The sequence below is a fragment of the Juglans microcarpa x Juglans regia genome, chromosome 4S, assembly GCF_004785595.1.
Source record: "Juglans microcarpa x Juglans regia isolate MS1-56 chromosome 4S, Jm3101_v1.0, whole genome shotgun sequence".
Lineage (NCBI taxonomy): Eukaryota > Viridiplantae > Streptophyta > Magnoliopsida > Fagales > Juglandaceae > Juglans > Juglans microcarpa x Juglans regia.
In genome coordinates, this window is record NC_054601.1 from 26,660,328 (window position 1) to 26,683,062 (window position 22,735).

At 33.8% G+C, this 22,735-nt stretch overlaps 1 protein-coding gene, 1 non-coding gene and 1 pseudogene across 7 annotated transcripts in view; 2 read left to right on the forward strand and 1 right to left on the reverse strand.

The window, feature by feature from the left end:
- Positions 1–22,735, reverse strand: part of LOC121262410 — a 168,335-nt gene that overhangs the window by 14,944 nt on the left and 130,656 nt on the right. The gene's annotated exons all lie outside the window — the stretch shown is intronic.
- On the forward strand, positions 15,702–22,490 carry LOC121262415 (annotated as a pseudogene).
- LOC121263882 lies at positions 17,507–17,612 on the forward strand. Its single transcript, XR_005940369.1, has one exon. It is a non-coding gene; the product is annotated as a small nucleolar RNA snoR109 (small nucleolar RNA).

A 22,735-nucleotide genomic window follows, 5' to 3' on the forward strand; every position in this document is an offset into this window, starting at 1 on the left:
TTTTTATTTTTTAAAAATATTTCAATATATTAAAAAAATGTGAAAAGAAAAATAAAGAAAAAATAAAAACTCAAAATATGCTGTGTGGTAAAACAGATCGGGCTACTCTATAATATTTTTAATTTAATCATTATCTAATTATTAAAATTTTTTCAAATTTTTATTTTTTTAAATAAAATAAAAAAATATTAAAAAATAATATTTTAACTTTATAATATTTTATATTTAAATTTTTTTATACCATTTCTCAAAATACTATCATAGATCACAATTGAAACTATTTTAATATCATTCACAAACTATTTCACCAATTTTTAACCTCTATCTAATTTCTCAAAGATTTTCTAATTCTCAATTCAGTCATTTGAATTTAGGCTTGAAATTTTTAAATTTGGCAATTAATTAGTACTTTTCGTCAACCTAACAAGCGTATTCTAGGAGGCATGTCAGCATTTTAAAAAAAATAAATAAATAATTTTAAAATGTGGTTGTCGCTGTGTCCGTTGCGTGGCAACTTGACAAATACCAAACGATATGCGAAAGAATCACCAATTACCATCTTTTTGGGACAAAATTGGCATCACTGAAACAATCCCCAAATTAAATATTCCTTCATTTTAATTAAGCTTACTGTTCGTCCGGCATTGTTTGAAAATTTTATTTTAAACTCGGCCCATTATAATAAGAGAAATTTAATTTACAATTATAATTAGGGGATTACGTGTACAGTCTCATTGATGAATATAGATAAAAGAGAAAAAAAATTATTTTAAAAAGAGTTAGTCTACATATATTTTCTAAATAGAAACTATTCATGCAAACTCATACAGCTATGTTTAAAAAAATTTTAAAATTATAATAATATCTTTTTTAAAATGATACTTTTTTCTCTTTTATCCTTATTTATTATTGGGATTGCATATACAATCTTCCATTCAGAACTGTAAATAGAAATTTTATTTTTAAAAAAATATTTTTATAATTTTATAATTTTTTTAAACATAACTATATAAATTTGTATCAACCATTTCTATTTAAGAATTGTAAGTTGACTAAACTGATGATGTATGGGAATATGCAATTATCATGTTATTAAAGTGCTAGAATTAACAATACTAATTATGTAAGCAACGTTTCATGATTTTGATGTCCAGCCAGCAGAAAAGCTTCAATGGCAACAAAAGTCATGTAGCTTGACAAAGCATGCAAGCTGGCTGGGAATTAAAAATTAAAAATTGCCAGTGGAACATGATCGATTACCCACTCCCCAGCTATCTACCCAGCAACATTGTAATAAAAAATCAACAAAAAAAAAAGAGAAAAAGCTTCCTAGTTGGCGTAGTCCCGCTCGTGAGTTAAGAGATGATGCCAATTGATTTGAGTTAGTTGGGATGAAATGAATTGTTTAATTTTTTTAAAATGAATTTGAATATATTTAAATATTAAAATAAATTTATATAATTTATGTAAAATTGGTCAATCGTATGATTTCAACTCAGCTTTATATATTTCGTTTACGTTATCCAATCCATTAACTGTCATGAATATAAGAGTATTTTAATATATTTTTAAATATCATTTAAATATAAAATATTTTTTATTTTGTAAAATTATAAGACTATGTATTGCTCACGTGTATATATATATATATATATATATATATATATATATATAAATAATGACTAAGAAGAAACAAGCACTTACAACCAATAAAGAAAAAACAAAAAAGTATGACATTTTAAAAATGACTAAGAGAGTTAAGAGTCTTTGTTTACCATATGAGTTTCATATCATCCTATCTCATTGTATGTTTTATTTCTTTCTCAAATACTATATAAAATAGATATTTTTTAATTTAATCATTATCTAATTATTATAATTTTCTCAAATTTCTAAAGAAACATAAAAATAATATTATAATAATAGCTTAACTCTATATTATTTTTTATTTAACTTTTTCTATATCATTTCTCAAAATACCATAATATATCATAACTCAAACTATTTTAATATCATTCACAAACTATTTCATGACTAGTCATAAATTTTTAATCTCTATCTAATTTCTCAAAGATTCCCTAATTATAAATTCAGTCATTTGAATTTATGCTTGAAATTTTTTAAATTTGGCAATTAGTACTTTTCGTCTACCAGACACGCCTATTCTAGGTTGCACATCAGTATTTAAGAAAAAATAAATCAATTAATGGTTGTCGCTAGGGGTGTAATAAGTCTAGTTTGATCCAGTTTTAAACAAATTTTAAGACCGAACCTGTTTGTACCGATTTTACATTTTTTAAAATTGACTACATACCAGTTACCCACCTAAACTGGTATCTCCGATTTTTACAGTTTCCGGTCCAGTTTTTCAATTTTTTTAAATGTTTGTTTGTCATTAAAAATCTGTTAATAAAAAAAAAAACTGTTTCAAAAAATCTGTAGTTGAGAATAGAAAGGAGATTTCAAGCATGTAAGAGAACTAAAGTACTGAATTGGACACAAGACTCTTTGCATTTCACTGATAATTGTTTTTTATATTCTCCCAAACTCAGAAACAAAAAATGCTAGCATTTTCAATAACACGAAAAGTGTGCAAATAATATTTTTTTAAAGTATTCTTTCAGTTCTATTTAGAATTATTTGTCTCCATTGTTGTATTGTATCTATTCTTTGAGTTCCTCTATTGAGCACACTAACATCTTGTAGGTATTTTCTATTATTGTGGATTGATTAGGAAATACTTGTCGACATTCTTTAATGGTGATAGAAGTCTTTGTCCTTCTGTTTTAATGTATCAAGTTATGAGCTTTATACCACCTTCATTCTTTCATCCCAAGCAGAAAAAATCTCAGAAATTTAACCTAACAATTTACATATACTTAATACTTATGATAGAAACTTGAAAGTAGTTGGGTCTTATATACATGGTTGTTGAGTTGCATAATAAATGCAAGCGGGTGAAATTCAAATTTGAAGTGAACACGAATCACTTTTTCATTCTCTAATCAGAAAGAAAATCTATGGGTTCGATTAGGTCTTAGCTCTCTGTCACATGGCCGAAATGAATATCTAAATCTAACAAGTAATGAAATGAAAAAAAAAATGGAGAAGCATTACCGTGAGGTGAGGCCGAAGGTTTGTGTGGCGAGGAAGAGAGGTGAGGCGGCAACTGGCGAGGCAGAGAGGCGAGGAAGAGAGGCGAGAGTTCGAGACAGAGACGAGAGGCAGAGAGGCATAGATGAGAGTGGGGCAAAGAGGCGAGGCAGAGAGTGAGGCAGTCTGCAGAGAGGCGAGGAAGGGACGAGAGTGAGGTTTGATTTTAGCCTTTAGGGTTTATTGGCATTATTGCCTTTTGGAAGTCTAAACGGTGTCATTTAGACTGTTGGTTTCACAAGATTTGGAGAGAAAGCGGTGCCATTTTCTGTTGGTTTCTTCTATGTAGATGGTTCTTCTTCTTCTTCTTTTTTTAAATGATAATTATAATTTTTATATATTTGTAATACATTTAATACATAGTTATAGACTATATTAATTTAGTTATAGTGATTATTAGACTATATAATAGTAATAATATTAGACTATTAGTATTAGTTATATATTAGTATAGCAATATAATATATTAGACTATATAATAGTATTAATAGTTATATAATAGTTATATATTAGACTATATAATAGTATTAATATTAGACTATTAATATTAGTTATATATTAGTATTAGTTATAGTGATTTAATATAACTATATTAGTATAACTATAACTATAGTCTATATTAGACAATTAGTATTAATTATATGTTAGTATTAGTTATGGTGATTTAGTATAACTATATTAGTATAACTATAACTATAGTCTATATTAGTATAACTACAAATGTCCTATGTACTTATCAAAACTTAGTGACAATATTTGAGTGATTTTTTTTCTTTTTATGTATTATATATAAAACTTATATATATAACATATTTTGTATAATATTATTTTTGTATAAAACTTATATATCTATAATATTATTATTTATTTATTTTTTCTCCAATCGGGCCGGTCCTGAAACCACGGAACCGGAACCAGACCGGGTCTTACTGGTTTGTGCAAATAAAGAACCGGTTCCAGATTGGAAAACCGGCCCAACCGGTCCTATTCGGTCCGATTTTCCAGTCCAAACTTACACCCCTAATTGTTGCCATGTCCGTTGCGTGGTGTTATTGTCATATTGACAAAGATAAATGATAAAACAACTACTCCTTTACAATTTTTCTATAATTTTCTAATAAAATAATATTTTTTGATATATTTATTTTAATTTTGATTTTGATTTGATGTATTTGAAATTTTAAAAAATATTATTTTATTAATAAATTATAAATAAAGTGTAATTCGATTGTAAGGCTATCATTGCTCACAAATACCAAACAACAAATTCTCCGAAAGAATCACCGAATTAGCAACTTCTTGGGACAAAATGGGATCACCGAAACAATTACCAAATTATAAAAGCATTCACATTGGGGAACTAATGAAATTTAAGTAAAAGAATCTTCTTTCTTTATAATTATCCAATTTTGAGTAACACCGTACTACTCATTTTCTATTCTCTTCCTACTGATCTATTTAAATACGAGATGTGCTAGGTACAGTCCGCTTAAGCAATCCCCACGTACGCTACTGTTTGTTGTTTGTCCATATCAACTTAGGTCGAATGACCAAATTGACCTCCTCCTGCTTTCAGCCTTTCACGAAGAGAAGGAATTCAAAATCAGAAATCATTTTGCTGCTATTCATCACGCGCGACCCAGATTTTTCCTCCACCACCAGCGTCGTGCTCATCTCCTCCACCACCGGCATTGTGCTCATCTCCTCCATCACCATCAGCTTGTAACGTCGACCCAAAGCAAAAGAGAAAATCGTTTTGCCGCTAGCAACCCCGCGCGATCTAGATTTTTTTTGTCTCCTCCACCACCGCCATCGTGCTCAACTCTTCCACCATCATCAGCCGATAAATTCGACCCAAATCAAATGAGAAAAATTGAGACCTCTGCCACCCTCGATAAGATGCCTCTACGCCACTTGAGATCATCTCCTCTACCATGAAGTTGCTACCAACTAGGTAGTTGCTCTATTCTCACTCTTTTTTCTTGGTTTCAGTTTCGGCTTTAATAATGCTCATATGTTTGAACTAGCTTAGCTTGCAAATTATTATGTTCATAAATTTATCTTTTTTTTCCTGATGATAAGTAAGTATGACATTGTCTTCCGAAGAAACTACCTACATTCATCTGAATTTAGCATTTCAAAATCATCATTTGGCTATGCCAAAAAAAAAAAAAAAAGGTTAGCAAAAAAGAAGGGCAATTTCCCACTACTGTAACTTTTTTTTTTTCCTTCTATATCAGTGTTTTATATTGTTTGATTTATTTTTTAAAGTGAATTAGAGAAGCATGATATGACATAGTTTGTTTCCCTCAAGGAACTTGTTTTCTTGGGGCTGTGTAGATGAAGAATATGCTTTAGTTGTGATCAGTGGATTGCTTTTTGTGTTAAGACTCTGGGTGTTCTTATCCATTGTTATTACCTGATTATTAAACATGTTCAGGAATAGACTATCTGCTTTGCATTCTCCATTATCAGTCTCTTTTTTCTTCTATTCTTATTTCTTGCCGATCAACATTCTCCTAAGTTGTGTGGAAAACTTTACCTACTGGAGTTTCTTAATTCATAACCTTTTAGGAATAGTGATATTTTAGGTATTCACCTTCAATATTTCTATTGTTCTATTGTACTAAGATTTTTTAATCATTTATTTTGATTATTTTTCAGATGTAACAAGTGAAAGTTATAAAAATATAATAGTTTTATTTATTTTACTCATCATTGATGAGATATTTAAAACTGTTGCATAATACTATGGTCCACCCATGTCATGGAAACTCGTCACCAAATTCTTGTGACTGTGGTTCAAGCGCACCCGCATGTGGAGTGAACGGCCATATTACTCATGATTAGACTATGATTCTCTTTACTACTAATGTTTCATGATTAAAGAATTATAACGCTTGTCAAATTAATTTTTGATGAGAGGCATTTTATGTAGACACATTCTTACTATTTTGAGATGTAAAGGATGAGAGGCATTTTATGTAGACACATTCTAGCTATTTTCTTAGTCAATGATGATCGATAGGTGCCTTCAAAGTACATTATAGACAGGTGGCAGAATGACATTAAGCATAGGTATGCTCTCATTCGAAGCAATTATGATGATTTGAGTAGTAAATCAGCTGCTAGAAGGTTTGCTAATTTGATGAAATTATGCTACGAAGTCGCTACAAATGCAGCTGAAAGCAGTCATGATTCAATGGATATGGTACAGAAGTTGTTGGCTATGAATTTGAGTTACACAAAAACCAAGACACAACATGTACTTGTGAATATTGGTACCTACAGTAGAGAAATGGGAAGTTCGAAAAAAATGTTGAGTCTTTGCATTGTTGGAGGTAAAGGGAGGCTTCTATCGAAGAGGATGACATCTACAGTAGAGAAGGTTATGAGGAAGCCACAAAATTTACGTAGACAATCCGAGACCCGTGCCAAGAGAAAGAGGAAAAATGCATTCAATTTGCTTGTCATATTTATGCAAGGTTGTTTCATAAATCTATTTAATTTAATTACGTATAGTTGAAATGTAGGGAAGTCAACTTCCGGATAGTATCATAATTACCTAGCAGAATGTAAAGTCAAATACTACAGGCAAATATGTGCACAGGAGTGGTGGCAAAAAGTGCATGGTCAGAGCATGTTGAGGTCCCTATAGACACCATTAGTTTTTGGAAATTGGACAGCCTCCTTTATATATTAAGGTAGAGTGCAGGAAAATAAAACTTAAAATATAAAACATGATCCAGTTTTACATGCATTGGCTGATTAGGAAGCTAGGTGCAAACCATATTCCGAAATCATCTGGATTAAAGTAATCAATGAACCCATGAAATCTCCTGATTGGCAAAACCCAGAGATCTTTACATTTCATGAAACTGAGTCCCTCTCACATATTTACTCAAACAATTGGACTACAACTTTGACTGCACAACATTTCCAATACAAACTCAACACAGAATTTCTAACAAAAACGTGTATGAAAATGTAATTAAAGATGCTTTTATTTCCAAAATTATCAAATGCCTTAATTTCCAATACAAACTCAATACAGAATTTCCAACAAAAACGTGTATGAAGATGTAATTAAAGATGCCTTAATTTCCAGAATTACCAACTAGCTTAATTTCCAATTCGAAATCAAACACAAAATTACCAAATGCCTTAATTTCCAACAAAAAAAAAAGCATAACAAATGCAGTAATTAAAAATCTATTCTTATTTGAATTGCTCAGCTGGAACGTGTATGAAGATGTAAGGAATACCAAATGCCTTGATTTCCAACAAAAATCAGAAAGCATGCCAAATGCCTTAATTAAATATGTAAAGAATTCGAATTGCTCAGCTGGAAAACCACATTGCAATAACAGAGAAACATTGCCATAAAACAAAATTATCATAAATCAACCTATCTCACGAACGGAGTGAAATTAGGGCTCATATGGAGTGAAGTTGGGCTGGGCCCAAACAGAATAACTCTTTTGGGCAGAATCAGCTCCTCCACCACCTCGCACGACGACGTTAAGGCTAGACTCAGACAGAATTACTATTTTGGGCGGAAGCAGCTCCTCCACCACCTCGCACCACTTCGTTAGGGCTGGGCTCAGACGTACGGAATTACTCTTTTGGGCAAAGTTTCGGTCTCAGGGAGGAAGGAAGAGCAATCTCTCATGAAGAGAAGACCAGCCAAACGAGGAAGGGGGAAGTCATCACGAGGAGAAGATCTATCTCGAGCAAGACGACATCGTAAACCCAACTTAGTAAAATGGGGCGTTTTTGCCACGTTGGCGTGCACGTCCAGTCCTCTGATATGGGACTGCATAAAGAATTTCTCTTTAAGTATTCCTTCATTTTAATTAAGCTTAAAGTTCATCCAACCTGAGTTGTTTGAAAATCTAATTTTAAAAAATACATAATCAAGAATAGGATGAATATGTTGGTTTTTAAACTTAGAAATGATTAAGATATTTGATATAAAGTAAAAATAACATGAACCATTATCTTTGTTCAATGTATTAGTTAAGTTGTTTAGATTTAAATGAAAATGTGTCTTGGTACTTGAACTAATATATGCTTCTTGGGGATATGAGCCTTAACCGCTTCCCAACCAAACAAAGGGTTGTGTCCTTTGGTGAATTAGAAATATTTTCAATATATTCTCTAATATTTGAGAAGTTGTGACTTTTTAAAAGTGTTCATTCATTTTAGTTGTGACTTTTCACAAATACTCTTTTATTTATATAAGTTGTGACTTTTCACAAGTACCATTTCATTTATGTAATGTCACTTTTCGCATGTACCATTTCATTCAAATAAGTTGTGACTTTTCACAAGTATCATTTCATTATAGTTGTGACTTTTCACAAGTGCCCTTTAGTTCTCTATAAATAGGAAACCCACCCACAAATTCATTAACTCCAAATTCTTTACAAAAATTAGAGAAACACTTCCTCCTTCTTTTTATCTTTTTTTCTTTGGGCTTTAACTTTTTTATATTGGGTTTGAGAATCTCTTTTTGTGTGCACCGACGAGGAGATTAATGGGAATCGACGTTGTTGTATCTTGGGAGTAGATTGTGAAGAAGCCTAAATGCATGTTTATAATTGGAGGCGGCGAAATCTACTCTAAGGTTTTGAGCATGTAAAAAATACATGTTTTATAATGACGGGATACATTACTATTTTAATTTTGATTATTAAAAAAATAGGTAGTGATAAGGTCACTGTCCATCTACTACCCAAGTGCATTTCAAGTTTTTTTTTTATTTTTTATCATTTTATTTTAATTATTTTTTTAACATCCTTAATCATTAAGAAAAAATTTAAAAATATATATAACTTTACTAATACTCAATTTTTTAATCATTAAGTAAAATAAAAAAATAGTAGTAGATGGTAGGGCTGCAACCCAATGCCATCCAACCGGGTCTGGGGCCGGTCCAACCCAACCCGGAACTGTTTTGCGCGCCAACCCGGTCCGACCCGACCCGGTATTGTGCGGGTCGGGTCTTCGGTTTTTTTCCCCCCTAAAACCTTTTGTCCTCTATTTCCGTCTCCGTCTCCGTCTCTGTCTAGGTGCCTGATCTGAGGGGTTTTGGGCTTTATGAGTCTGTAGCCGTCGATGATAACAGAATGGGCGGAGTCACGTCTTCAATCGCCGCCAAGTTCGCCTTCTTCCCACCAAGCCCTCCGTCATACACTGTGATAGAGGACGACACGCGTGGCGACCGATTTTATATTCCCGATGCCCCAACGAGGGACGGCATCAACGTGGATGTCCTCAAGCTCCGGAACCGTAAAGGAAATGACATCATGGCCATCCACGTCGAGAATCACAAGGCATCGGCCACTTTGCTCTACTCCCATGGGAATGCCGCTGATTTGGGACAGATGTTCGAGCTCTTTGTCGAACTCAGCATTCGGCTTCGCGCCAATCTCATGGGGTGATTTATCTCTGTGCTCTTTTTTTCTTTTGAAAAAACAAATTGTCTTTGTTCTTGTTTCTATATGCTTTTTCTTTTTGAGCTGAAATTTGGGTTTTGAGCTATGGGTTTCTTCGTCGTTTGAGCCTTGAGGTATATGTTTGCCTTGATTTCTGGGTTTAAACTTGATGGGTGTTGCTTAGTTTGGTGAATTCTTCTTAGAATTGCACTTGTGGTCTTTGATGTGTAACCTTAACACTGATGGTTCTGCTTTAAACCACACCGATCTAGAAGAGGAATGGTTTGTTACTCATAGCACATTTTTGAATTCGACGGGTTCGACGGGTTATTTTTCCTAAAACCCGTCTTCCACTTTTGACCCGATGAACCCGCCTTTCACGGGTTGGGAATGTCGGATCCTTCAGACGGGTCGGGCTGAAGGCCCATTATGCACAGCCCTAGTAGATGGATAATACTAAGATAATAATTCTATCATTATTCTTAATTAATATATAATAAGACTCATGTATATATGAGAATATGCATTTATCATGAAATTAAAGTGCTAGAATTAACAATACTAATTATGTAAGCAACGTTTCATTGCTAAGTCCACAGAGGATTTCCACAGAAATCCTCTACCGAATACACAAAATCTTTTTTTTTTTATTTTTTTATCTTTTCTTTCACTATTTTTTTAAACTATTTAAATATTTTTTAAAAATAAAAAAATCACATATTCATTTAAAAACACTTACTTAATTATTAAGTAAAAAAAATTTTGTAAAAAATCTCGATAAATTTTTTTTGTCGACATAGTGTTTTCCATATAAATATGGTTGTTCTAGCTTGATGCATTCATGTTGACTACAAATATTAATATTATAAAAGCGTTAGGGAAGATAAAGTGTCAATTGTACAAAAATTTAAGCAGCCTCACAAGGGTTTTTAATGCCTCGTTTGGTTAGATATATGAAAATAAAAATTGAATAAAAATATTATAAAATTAAAATATAATTTTTTTATATTATTTTATTTTGATATTTAAAAAAATTAAATTATTTTTTATGTTTTATTTAAAAATTTAAAAAAATTATAATAATTATGTTATAATTTTGTAAAAAATTTTAAAAGTTAAAAATTTAAAATTTAAAAATATTTATTAAAAAGAAATAAAATGATTTTTAAAAGTAAACCAGGTTTAAACCTAAAGCCCATCTAAATGATGGAAAGTTAAGCCCACTCGTCTACTGATGATAAAAAATGAACAGTTGTGTTATACGTGGCCATCTACCGCTTCACTAGTCTTGTTTAGATGTTGAATTTAATTGAGATGAGTTGAATATTTTATGAATGATAATTAGTTGATACGGTAGAGTGAGTTTTGTGTGACTTATCTAAGATGAATTTAGATATTAAGATGAATTTAGATGTATTTATAGAAAGTTAAAAAAGATTGTAGATCTCGCCTATAAAGAGATGTTGAGTTGAAAAAAGTTATGTGTCCCACATGTAAAGAGATTTTAAATTGAGAAATTCTATTTGTAATCCTCATTTGTAGGGTTGTACAAAAAACTGGCAAACCGACCGGGACCGACTCAGACCGGCCGTCGAAGCTCAGAACCGGCCGAAACCGTCAGGGAACTGGTCGACCGTCGGTGGTAATTTATCAAAACCGGTGTCGGCCGGTTCGGTCCTGATTTGAACCAGCCAAAAACCAAAAAACCAGCCGATGTCATATATACATATATATATATATATATATTTTAAATATATTCATTCATTAAACGACGTCGTTTCACTTAAATAAGTGAAACGGCGTCGTTTGCATCTTAAGGTTAGAAAAAAAAATAAACGGCGCCGTTCCAAGTAGGGCATATTGATCCCAGCCCTGTTTCTTTCCCAGTTTCCCCCTCTCTCTTCGATTTCCACTCAGGCTCTCGCCTCTCACTCGTCACTCTCAACGTCGTTGCCTCCACTCCACTCACGGTTCACCGACGCCCAGTGGTCCAGTCCACCGTTCAGTAGCAGCCCAGCCTCCACCGCTCAACGTTTCTCCAGCAAACGGCCCAGCTCGAGAGCCTCCATTTTATTTTTTAGGTATGAACCATATGATTTTAATTTTTGTGAGATTTATTTATTTTTTATAAGTATTTTGCAACATTTATGTTTTAGAAGTATTTTTTTTTGTGAGATTTATAAGTATTTTTTTTTATAAGTATTTCAGCCCGAGAGCCCTGTTTGTGTTTTCTGGTTTGGTGCATTCACGGATTGAAGATGTTTTATAGATTTTGTAGTTTGTACAATGAACAATCGGTGGTTTTTGAAGATGCAGTGTGCATTTCAATTTTATAGATTGACAGTTTTGTAACTTTTGTTGAAAATAAAATAATTTGTGATGTTCATTGAAATTTGAAAGTAAAATTTATGATGTGTTTTAAATAATTTGTGATGTTTATTAAAAGTAAAATTTATGATGTGTTATAAACAATTTGTGATGTTTATTGATAATAAATATTCATAATTTATTGAAAGTAAAATAATTTGTGAGATTTATGAGCGATCTAAAATGTAGATTAGAATCTTAGATTTGTGATGTTTGCCACGTTGCAAACTAGCTGCTATGTAATTGACAATTGTGGTATTTTTTGTTCTTTCTTGGTTTTACATGTTAGATGGATTTTTCGTCAAGTCCAATTGATCTTGATTCGAACTCCCAAATACCAAAACCCCCGGCTTCAAGTGCCCCTAATAGTAGTAATTGTCCACTTCCTAAGAAACGGAAGGGGAATGATCCGTCAATTGTTTGGGACCATTTTACAAAAGTTGAGGGTTGTTCCGTAGATGATCCTAAGGCTAAGTGTAATTATTGTGGCAAGATATACGTTTGGCACTCGAAGAGGATCGAAACTTCAACCATGCAAAACCATCTACCTTCATGTTTCAAAAATCCTCATAAACGTGGGCCTTTAGATAAATATCAAACAACATTGGCAGGTGAGGTATCCTCGAAGGGGTTTGGAGAGACTGATAATTCTTTAAGAAATCTTGTAACCCATAAATATAGTGAGGAGGCTGTGAAAATGACGCTTGCAAATATGGTAATTCTCGATGAATTACCATTTAGAATTGTTGAAGGGCAAGGATTTAAGAAGATGGTTTGGTTGCTTGAACCTAGATTTAAAGTGCCCTGTCGAGTGACGGTTGCAAGAGATTGTATGAAACTATTTACATCTGAAAAAGTCAAACTTAAAAAGTTATTTAAAGATTGGGGAATGAGGATTTCATTAACTACCGATACGTGGACATCGGTACAAAATCTTAATTATATGTGCCTAACTGCTCATTTCATTGATAGTGATTGGAAATTGCAGAAGAAAATCATTAATTTTTGTTTAATCCCTAATCATCGAGGGGATACCATTGGAAAATATGTTGAATCGTGCCTCCTTCATTGGAGCATTGATAAGATATTTACTGTTATTGTTGATAATACAATTGCATATTTGAGACATTTTTTGACAGAGAATATGTTGGAAGGGAAGTATATGCACATGAGATGTTGTGCTCATATTTTGAATCTTGTCGTGAATGAAGGTCTTAAGGAGTGTGATGATGCCATTACAATGGTTAGAAATGCGGTTAGATATGTGTGCTCATCCCTGCAAGATTAGACAAGTTTAAGAGATGTGTAGAAAAAGAAAAAATTAATTGTAAAAAAATGTTGTGCCTTGATGTGCAAACCCGATGGAATTCAACTTACATGATGTTAAAGGCTGTTGAGAAATTTGAAAAGACTTTTAGGCGATGGAGAGTGAGGATTACAATTTTCTTTCTTACTTTAAGGATGGAAACATTGGGCCTCCTAGAGCTGACGAGTGGGAGATAGCGCGGATTTTTGGAAAATTTTTGAAGATGTTTTATAATGCCACTTGTCGATTTTCTGGTTCTTTACATGTCACGGCAAACACAAGTTTTTTGGAGATTTGTAGGCTCCAAAAATAGTTGGTTAGACTGTGTGAGAGTGATAATACTTGTTTGATGAGCATGACCATTAGCATGAGAATGAAATTTGATAAGTATTGGGGTTCATTGGATAGGATAAATTTGTTGTTGTTGATTGCAGTTCTCCTTGATCCACGTAGCAAGTTGGGGCTTCTTACTTTTCACTTGAAAAAAGTTTATAATCACAATTGGGCTGAAGATTTGTTGTCGAGGGTGAGACAATTATTATCAGACATATATGCGGAGTATAATGCTACGTTCGGTTCTTCTTTGGGTAGCAGAGAACATGTTTCCCCTCCGTCATCTGCCCTTCTAAATGATGCTGAAGACAATCATGAGTCACAACTTTTTTATGAGTGATTGCTAGTATCGACTGTCTCTGGATCTACAGCTACCAAAATAGAGATTGATAGGTATTTATCAGATGGTTGTGAGACATTCAGTCAATCTTTTGACTTGTTGAATTGGTGGAAAGTGAATGAGCTTAACTATCCTATACTTGCGAGAATTGCACGAGATGTGTTAGCCATGTCTGTTTCCACGGTTGCATCAGAGTCCGCATTTAGTACAAGAGGTCGTGTACTTGATCATTTTCAGAGTTCCTTAACTCCGAGAACTGTTGAGACACTTATTTGTACTCAGAATTGATTGCGACATCCGTCAACGCCAATTGATATTCGAGACTCCATGGATAATGTTGAGAGTTTTGTAGTAGAATCTGGTAATGTGTTTTTCTCATTCAATTTCCATATTCATTTATTTTTATAATTTAATTTAATTTTTTTTCATTATCTTAATTTATTAATATTGATTATTTGGTGTTTTCTTATAGAGTTAGGAGCATCATACATCACAACTATTAATGATTGAAGAGTCGAAGACTGCAATTGAAGAATGAAGATTTTTTGGGTTTTATTCAAGAACAATTGTTATTTGTTCTTACTTGCTTAAGACAATTTAGTTTTGTTTGTAATGTGTATTAAACATGATCTTGTGGAGTTTTTTTTTATTTATCTACTAATTAGTAATTTAATATATAAGATAATAAGACTATAAAATATAAGTAGTATATATGTACTAGTTATTAGTTACTAATAATATATACATGGCATGCTTAAAATTAAAAAGAAATTGTACTAATAATTGCAAAAAGAAATTCTGCAAAAAAAGTCTAAATGTAGATGATCTTGAATAACAAATTGAGCCTAAAAAGAGGTTGGATTGGGTCTTAAAATGGCCCAACAGAGTGGTTCAAACTGGCCCAAAACATGTGGCCCAAACCGGCCCAAAACCGACCAACCGATCGTAAACCGGCTAGTAACCGAATCGGCCGATTTTCTACTAATAATCGGCAGGTTTCGACCAGATTGGTCTCCCCAGGAAAATCGAACTATCGGTTTCGGTTTGGGCCCAAAACCGAACCGATAGTTCGGTTTTTCAACCCTACCTACTTGGAGACTGTATGTGCAGACTCTTTATTAAATGAGAAAAAATATCATTTAAAGAGGGATACGCTTATATTGCAGTCTCCAAATGGAGATTATATCTATCATTACTCTTTTAAGTTGAGATGAGTTTAATAATTTTAAAATTAAGTGATTGAATATTAGATTTAATTTTAAATTAGACTAAACATAATTAATTTCAATTCAATCCAAATTTCAATCGCAATTTAAAGGAGAGGCTAGGATTGATATAAAAATTTTATCTAATTTAATAATCATAATTTTTTAAATTTTTATTTAAAATATAATAAATAATTTATTTTTTTAGAATTTTAAAATAATATTAATATTAAAAATAATTTTTTATTTAATTTTTTACTGTCATCTCAATTTGCTGTAAATTTCCCCGATTTAAGTTGGATCATCCGCGCCTCCCCAGCCCCCCGCCGCCCCCCGGCCCGGGCCCTCTCTCTTTCCCTCTATCTGATTTCAGGTTTGATTGTTCCTCTCTGCTGAGCTCTCATGGGATATTCTGGGGTGAGCTTCGAAGTTCTCTCTTTCCCTGTATTTTTTTCTCACTCCTGATTTTTATCTCGTGGGTTGATATTGTTCTTTCATTGTCTGGGTTTTGTTTCTTTTCATCTGATTCGTAATAAAGGTTGCTCCTTTTCTTGGTAGTACTCCATTTTTGGGGGCGATTCGACTGAGGAAGTTAAATATTTACACATAAGGAGTATGTACTTAAGCTTGCTAAGTGTTATTCTTCACAGTTTGCACTTAAGTTTGCCAAGTGTTATTCTTCACAGTTTCATCGGGTCTTGCGCTAGGTGTGTTACATAATGATGATCTTTGTTTCCCATCTGATTTTGTATAGTATATGTTGTACTCTTTGGTTGGATGTTGAGAAGGTTGGGGAAATTAAGAGAGAAATGATAATGGGTACATTGGGTAGTCTTTTTCCGACTTCAGTTTTAGCCGCATCAGCTTCATACTCTGTGCCTATGCAATTTCTGTTATCCGGTAGTTTGGACTTTGGAGTGTGGACTCGTAATATATTGCATTTACTGCTGTTTCTGAGTAGGAAAAAAAATGAATATTCTACTCGATTGGGCCTTTTGGATATATATAATCTAAATTTAAATTTGTGCCTGGGAATCGAGTTTTCTAGCTATTGTTTGAATATATATTCTCCTTTGAGGTTTTAGGGTTTTAGCTTCAGTGAAAGCAAGTGATGTGTGTGTGGATATATTTATGTGTGTGTGTGTGTGTGTGTGTGTGTGTGTGTGGATATATTTATGTATATGTATGTGTGTGTGTGGTAAACCTGTTTTTGAAAAAGCAGTCAAGAAATAAGCAGTCAAGAGTTGGATTATCTTGCATTATTTTTGAAAAAGCACCTCCTTTTTGGCTATCCGAACATCATTGGAAGGGAGGGATTTATGAATCCAATTACCATAGCTGAGAGCATACTTTGATTTTTAATTATGTTCTAGTAGACCTTTTGGTTGATTGTATTGCTTTCCACCTTTGTCGGTCCTCCTTTTTCCATTTTGAGGTCGTCTTATGTAATATAGTTCTAATAAGCTGTTTCATTTAGAACACATTAAACGATGGTGAATGCTGTGGCTGTTCTTGGCAGCAATGAGGGTGTAGTGGGACTATCTACTTCACCCAAGAAGCTGATGGTAACTTGGAAATCCTGTCTGATCATCCAGCAAGTGTAGATGTCTCTATTTTTCACATTTTGAAAGACATTTTGTTTCAAATTTTCAGGCTCTACAACAGTAACTGGAAATATTTCTGGCCTTAAGCCTGGTCTCCATGGCTTCCATGTTCATGCACTTGGGGACACAACAAATGGTTGCATGTCAACTGGTATAGTCCAAAGAGATGATGTTTATTTCTTCGTATCTAAAGCATCCAGTCCAAGAGCAGAGTAAACCCCACTTTGCTCCACATTAATCCCTTTTGTCTTTAATTTTATTTTTAATGTACCTGCTTACAGGACCACATTTCAATCCTGCTGGCAAAGAGCATGGTGCTCCTGAGGATGAGAATCGGCATGCTGGTGATCTTGGAAATGTCACTGTTGGTGATGATTGTATGTGCTGTGTTTACCTCTATCCCCTTGGTCATTCGTTGACAGCTTCCCAATCGTTGGACTCTATCATGTTCTATAATATGCAGGGGAGTAACCCAACTTTGAGGATGAGCTGCTGAGATCTTTCTTGCCCACCCAACTTTATATGAAAAGCCAGCGGCAGCTAGTGTTTAAGTTCCTAGTTCTATCTCCCATTTCTCTTCCCTGAGTCATCTACTATAGCTGCCCTTCTGTTTATTTTACTCTACCTTAACTCCATTGCAACCAAGTATTTTTCATTTATCTGTGATTTTTATATTTGTTGGGGGGAGGCTACCGGCTACATGTACCAAGGGAAAGGTGAACACTTCTATGAGTACCCTTGATCTTGACTTGCCAAAGTGGCTGTAACCAAATCAAGTGGCTCATAGAAGTTAACTGGCCAGTCCTTGTGAGATCTCTTTCTTCGATCTCTGTCAACAATCTGCTTACCGAACTTCTAACGTTCTTTTTTTCTTTTTCTTTTTTCTTTTTTCTTTCTAATTATTGCTATTTTTTATTTTTTGGATGGGTAAAGAGAAGGGAGAGAAGAGGGAAATGGCATAGGATTTAGCCGTTTTAAGAGACCCTTCTCAAACATCAATTGTTAATACGGGTCACCTTCCAGGCAAGCTGCTTTGATTTCCCAGCAGTTTGCGTCTAATGGTGCCTACAGTCTTCTACCAAAAAATTTACCAAAAAATAATATGCAGAGCAAATTGTTTCTGCTGTTAGTTACCTGATAAGAAGGCTTAAGATGGGTATGTATTTTGTTCTGACACACAGTGGTGCACTAATGGATGGTATCTCTTTTCATACAGGGACAGCCAAGTTCACAATAATTGACAAGCAGGTGTGTTTCATCTTCTGTTTAAGTTTTACTTGTGCACATATATTTAGTTACTTTTCACTGATGTATTTTACAATTTTGCAGATTCCACTTTCTGGACCAAATTCCATTATTGGAAGAGCTGTTGTTGTCCATGGAGATCAGGATGATCTTGGCAAGGGTAAACTCTTGAAACACAATGCTTGAAATCGTTCTGTTTTAGTTTTATTTTCTGTATATTCATGATTAAAGCCAACTATATGTAAACCACTAAGTCACAATTGGAGCATCTGTGTTGATAAATTGTTTTACTTGGTAAACAAGAAGAGTAAGGGCTTTTATGTTGTTTTTGTTTTTGTGGGGGTAAAGGTCACCACTTTAAGCTAAAGCTCTAGATATTTAGGGTAAATATTAGAAAACTGAGATTTTGATATCCCCTTTCAAGTTTGTCAGAGGTTAAAAAAATGATGTTACTCTCAAGTCTGAAGCCTTTGAATTGGTTTCTAATATGGACTTCTGTTATTGAATTTTTCCCTTTTCCCTAAGTGCTGTTGAAGTTATTCTAGGAAAGGTGCATTAGGGCACATTTGAACACTGTGAATTCTCAAAATTGTCAAAACTTATCATAATTCTCAAATTTTTTCATAATTTCATTCCCAAGCATCACTCTAAACACAAAATTTTTCAATTTCAAATTTTCAACTTTTTCATCTAATCATTACTTAATCATTATTCAAATACAAAAATCAGTACAATTTTTACAAATTTTAAAATAAAATGCAAAAATAATACAATTTTTACAAACTTCAAAACAAATTTTTTTTCTAAGTAAAAGTAGAATTTTTGTTGATAAGAATAGGCATGGCACAAGTACATAAGAAGTATACACAAAAAATGCCTACGTTCCACTAAGCACTAGTGAGGGATACAATCAAATCATGAAAAATGTCTCATTACAACTAATGACCGAAGCCCAAGAAAATAAAGCATTATAAAAGAATCTCTTCAGCTCATCCAAGAAACACTCCCTGTCTTCAAACAATTTTTTTTTTATCAAAACAAAAATAATATTAAAAAATTATATTCAAACAATTTTATAATTTTCTAATATTTTTATTCAGCTTCTTCTCTCTCATTTCTCAAAACCTAATAAAACATCTTCACTTAAATCATTTCACTACTATTCACAAAATTCTGATATACTCCAAGTGTCCAAACATGCCCTTAGATTGGTTTCTTCTTGTAGAGGTACTTGTAGATTAGGGCTGTATATTTTACTGTCTCCCATTTTCCTGTGATAATCACTGTTTTTTATGTACTTATTCCATTGTTTTTATGCATTTATTGCCAATGCATTTGGATTCGGTCCTTAATGCTAATGAATATCTGGACATCAGTTCTTGCTTGACAAATTGATGCTTCTAGATTTCCCAGCATCAATTTGAGGGGGGATGTCACGAAGATATGATTTGAGTATCATTATTGTAATTTTAGTAACATTTTCCTTTATAGTTAGATACTTTCCTTTCTAGCTAGATATATACATAACTGTGTAAATACTTACCTGGCATAGATATTAGGCGCTGGAAATTTGGCATTTATTGTGTAAAATCCCTTCTATATAATGAAAGCAATCCTTATCGAAAGGGTATTCATACCAATTTGACAGAGAATGCATATGGTCATGTTAACTAGGATTTCTTATGTTACTTGGGTGGTGTGGTTTTGGGGAAAGATGGATTTCCTGGATTAGGCATTGCATTACTACAGCCCCTTTTTTCGGTTTTGGTGAATGGTGCGCTGGAGGGGTTCTTTAACAGCTCTAGGGGATTAAGGCAAGGGGACCGTCTTTCCCCTTTTCCATTTGTCATTATCATGGATGCACTTAGTTGTATGTTGGAAGCAGTTGTTGATGGAGGTTTTCTTTCTGGTTTCTCTGTGGGAGGTGTTAATATTTCTCATTCTCTCTTCGCTGATGATACTTTACTTTTGTGTGATCTGCACAATGGTCATATTCTATATTTGAGGGCTCTTCTGATTTGTTTTGAAGCTGTCTTTGGCTTGAAGGTGAATCTTTCGAAGTCTGAAATGGTTCCTGTGGATATAGTGAATAATGTTCAAGGTTTGGCGAACATTCTGGGTTGTAAGGTCTCTTCGCTGCCCTTGAAATATCTTGGTCTTCCGTTGGAGGCTGCTTTCAAGGTGAAATCTATTTGGGAGGGTATGTTAGAAAAAAATGATAGAAGGTTGGCAGGTTGGAAAATGATTTATTTTTCTAAGGGCAGTAGATTAACTCTTATCAAAAGTATGTTATCTAACCTCCCTTCATACTTTCTTTCCTTATTTTTATTACCTGCTAGTGTGGCCTCTCAAAATGAGATGATGTTTCGTAATTCTCTTTTCGAAGGTATTGGGAAGTAAGCTTAAGCTTCACCTTGTTGGCTGGGATAAAGTTTGTTTTCCGGCATCTTGTGGTGGTTTGGGGGTGCATAACTTGAGGATCTTCAATAAAGCACTTTTGGAGAAATGGTTGTGGAGATATCAAAGGGAAGGAGAGAGTTTGTGGAGAGTCGTTATAGATTCAAAATACAGGGAGTCTTAGGAGGGTTGGTGTTCTAATGAAGTGAGGGGGCATATGGTGCGGGGTTGTGGAAAAATATTCGCTCTGGATGGGAGAGGTTCTCCAACTTTTTCAGATTTGAGGTTTGGAAGAGGTTATGGTGTCTATTTTTGGCATGATGTTTGGTGTGGTTTAGGGCTCTAAAGTATGTTTTTCCTACCCGACTCTTCTTATCAAAATTTTTTTTTTGTACTCTTTAGCAGATGTCTAGTGACAAAAGAAGCTTTGGCGGCTGGCTTGTTGGTGTGTTCTTGTGATACTCCATATGATAAGGATAAGGGTAAGTGGTGTAAAGGATCCCACATTGCTTGAGAATGAGAAGTTCTTGTTCTTTATAAGATTCCAATGGGGCTCTAGTTGTATCATTAATTAGTCCTTTTGGAGTATAGGCCATGTAGTTTGAGCCTTCCATTGGGGCGTTATAGTTCTAATGGTTTTTTCCATTGGAATGTCAGTTTTTTAGAGCGGCTCATGACTGGGAACTTGGAATGTTTGCTGATTTTTTTGACGACTTGTATGCTATGTTCTTTTGTTTGGTAATGTGATGGAGGATAGGGTGATTTGGACTCTTGATGGAAATTCTAAGATCTCGATGCGTTCCTATTATAAGGCTCTTTGGGGTTCTCTAATGATTATTTTTTTTCTTGGAAGGCTATTTGGAAGTTTTAAGGTCCCTCCTAAGATTGCTTTCTTTATATGGACTGCTTCTCTTGGGAAAATCCTCACCACTGACAATATGAGGAAATGTGGTCTCATTATTATGGATTGGTGTTTCTTGTGTAAGAAAAATGGGGAATGGATCATCTATTGTTACTTGTGATGTGGCCAGGTTCTTGTGGAATGAGATTACTAACAGGACTGGTGTGGTATGGGTTATGCCTGGCAGAGTGGAAATTTTGAAGTGCTGGACAGGTATTAGGGGAAATATTCACATCGCTGCTGTGTGGAAGATGTTATTCCTCTTTGTATTATGTGGTGTTTGTGGATGGAGAGAAATAAGAAGTGCTTTGAAGACCAGGAGCCATTCCTTGGATGAGCTGAAGAGATTTTTTTTATAATACATTATTCTCTTGGGCGTCAGAGTATTTAGTTGTAATGAGGGCAGTTTTCATGATTTGCTTGCATCTCTCATTGTTGTTTATTGGTACTTAGGCTTATCGTGTGTATACTTCCTGTATACTCGGGCTTTACCTATTACATTGTGCTTAATAAATTTTTTACTTACAAAAAAAAAAAAAATTCCTGTATACTTGAGCTAAGCCTTTTCCTATTAATAAAGTTTACTTATAAAAAAAAATCATTGCCACTTCTAACTTAATATAATTATTTGATATGTAGGGGGACACGAGCTTAGCAAAAGCACCGGAAATGCTGGTGGCCGAGTAGCTTGTGGTATGTAAATTATCCAAATCACCCAGAAGTATGATCGATGCATAATTTGAACATAATTTACAGCCCATTTTTAATTTGTCTATTTGATCTATGAAAAAAATCTGCATTGTGGTTTTTTCTATATTCTTTTGTCTTGTCTTTTACCTTCTGCTCGCATGATGTTTAATATTACCTCGGAATTTTGTGCAGGTATTATTGGTCTGCAAGGATGAACTGCTGCTCCCAAAATCGTTCATCTAGTGTGTAGGCATTATCTCCTGCAAGTAGGCTTGTGAAGGACTTCCTGAGTACTCTTCTAAATAAATGACAAACCTTTGCGTTGGGTCTGTATTTGTGATCTAAAATTGGGTGCTTGTGCTTTGTTTCCTTTTCATGTAATGCCGACCTCTTTCTTATCAGTATTACATAATGTTGAACAAATTTTCATTCGCCTTAGTTTTAATGGGTCTTCTTTCTTCCATCAAGTTTAAATTGCCCATTTTCATCTCTGTTCCTGATGATAATACGAAAACGTTACGAATAATTGTGATTGTATATGGTCTAACATGCTAGAATAACATTCGTTGTATAATACTGCAGCCAGCCTGTGATGTGGCATACTTCCACTGAGGGCAAATCCTTTTTATTATTATTTTAACTTCTCAATGTTCTCATCCGCATGCACGTAAGGGATGCACAAAGCAATCCCCAGTGTATCTCAATCTATCATTCAAGGTTCATGCATTTTTTCATTAAGATGGCTAGTCCAATG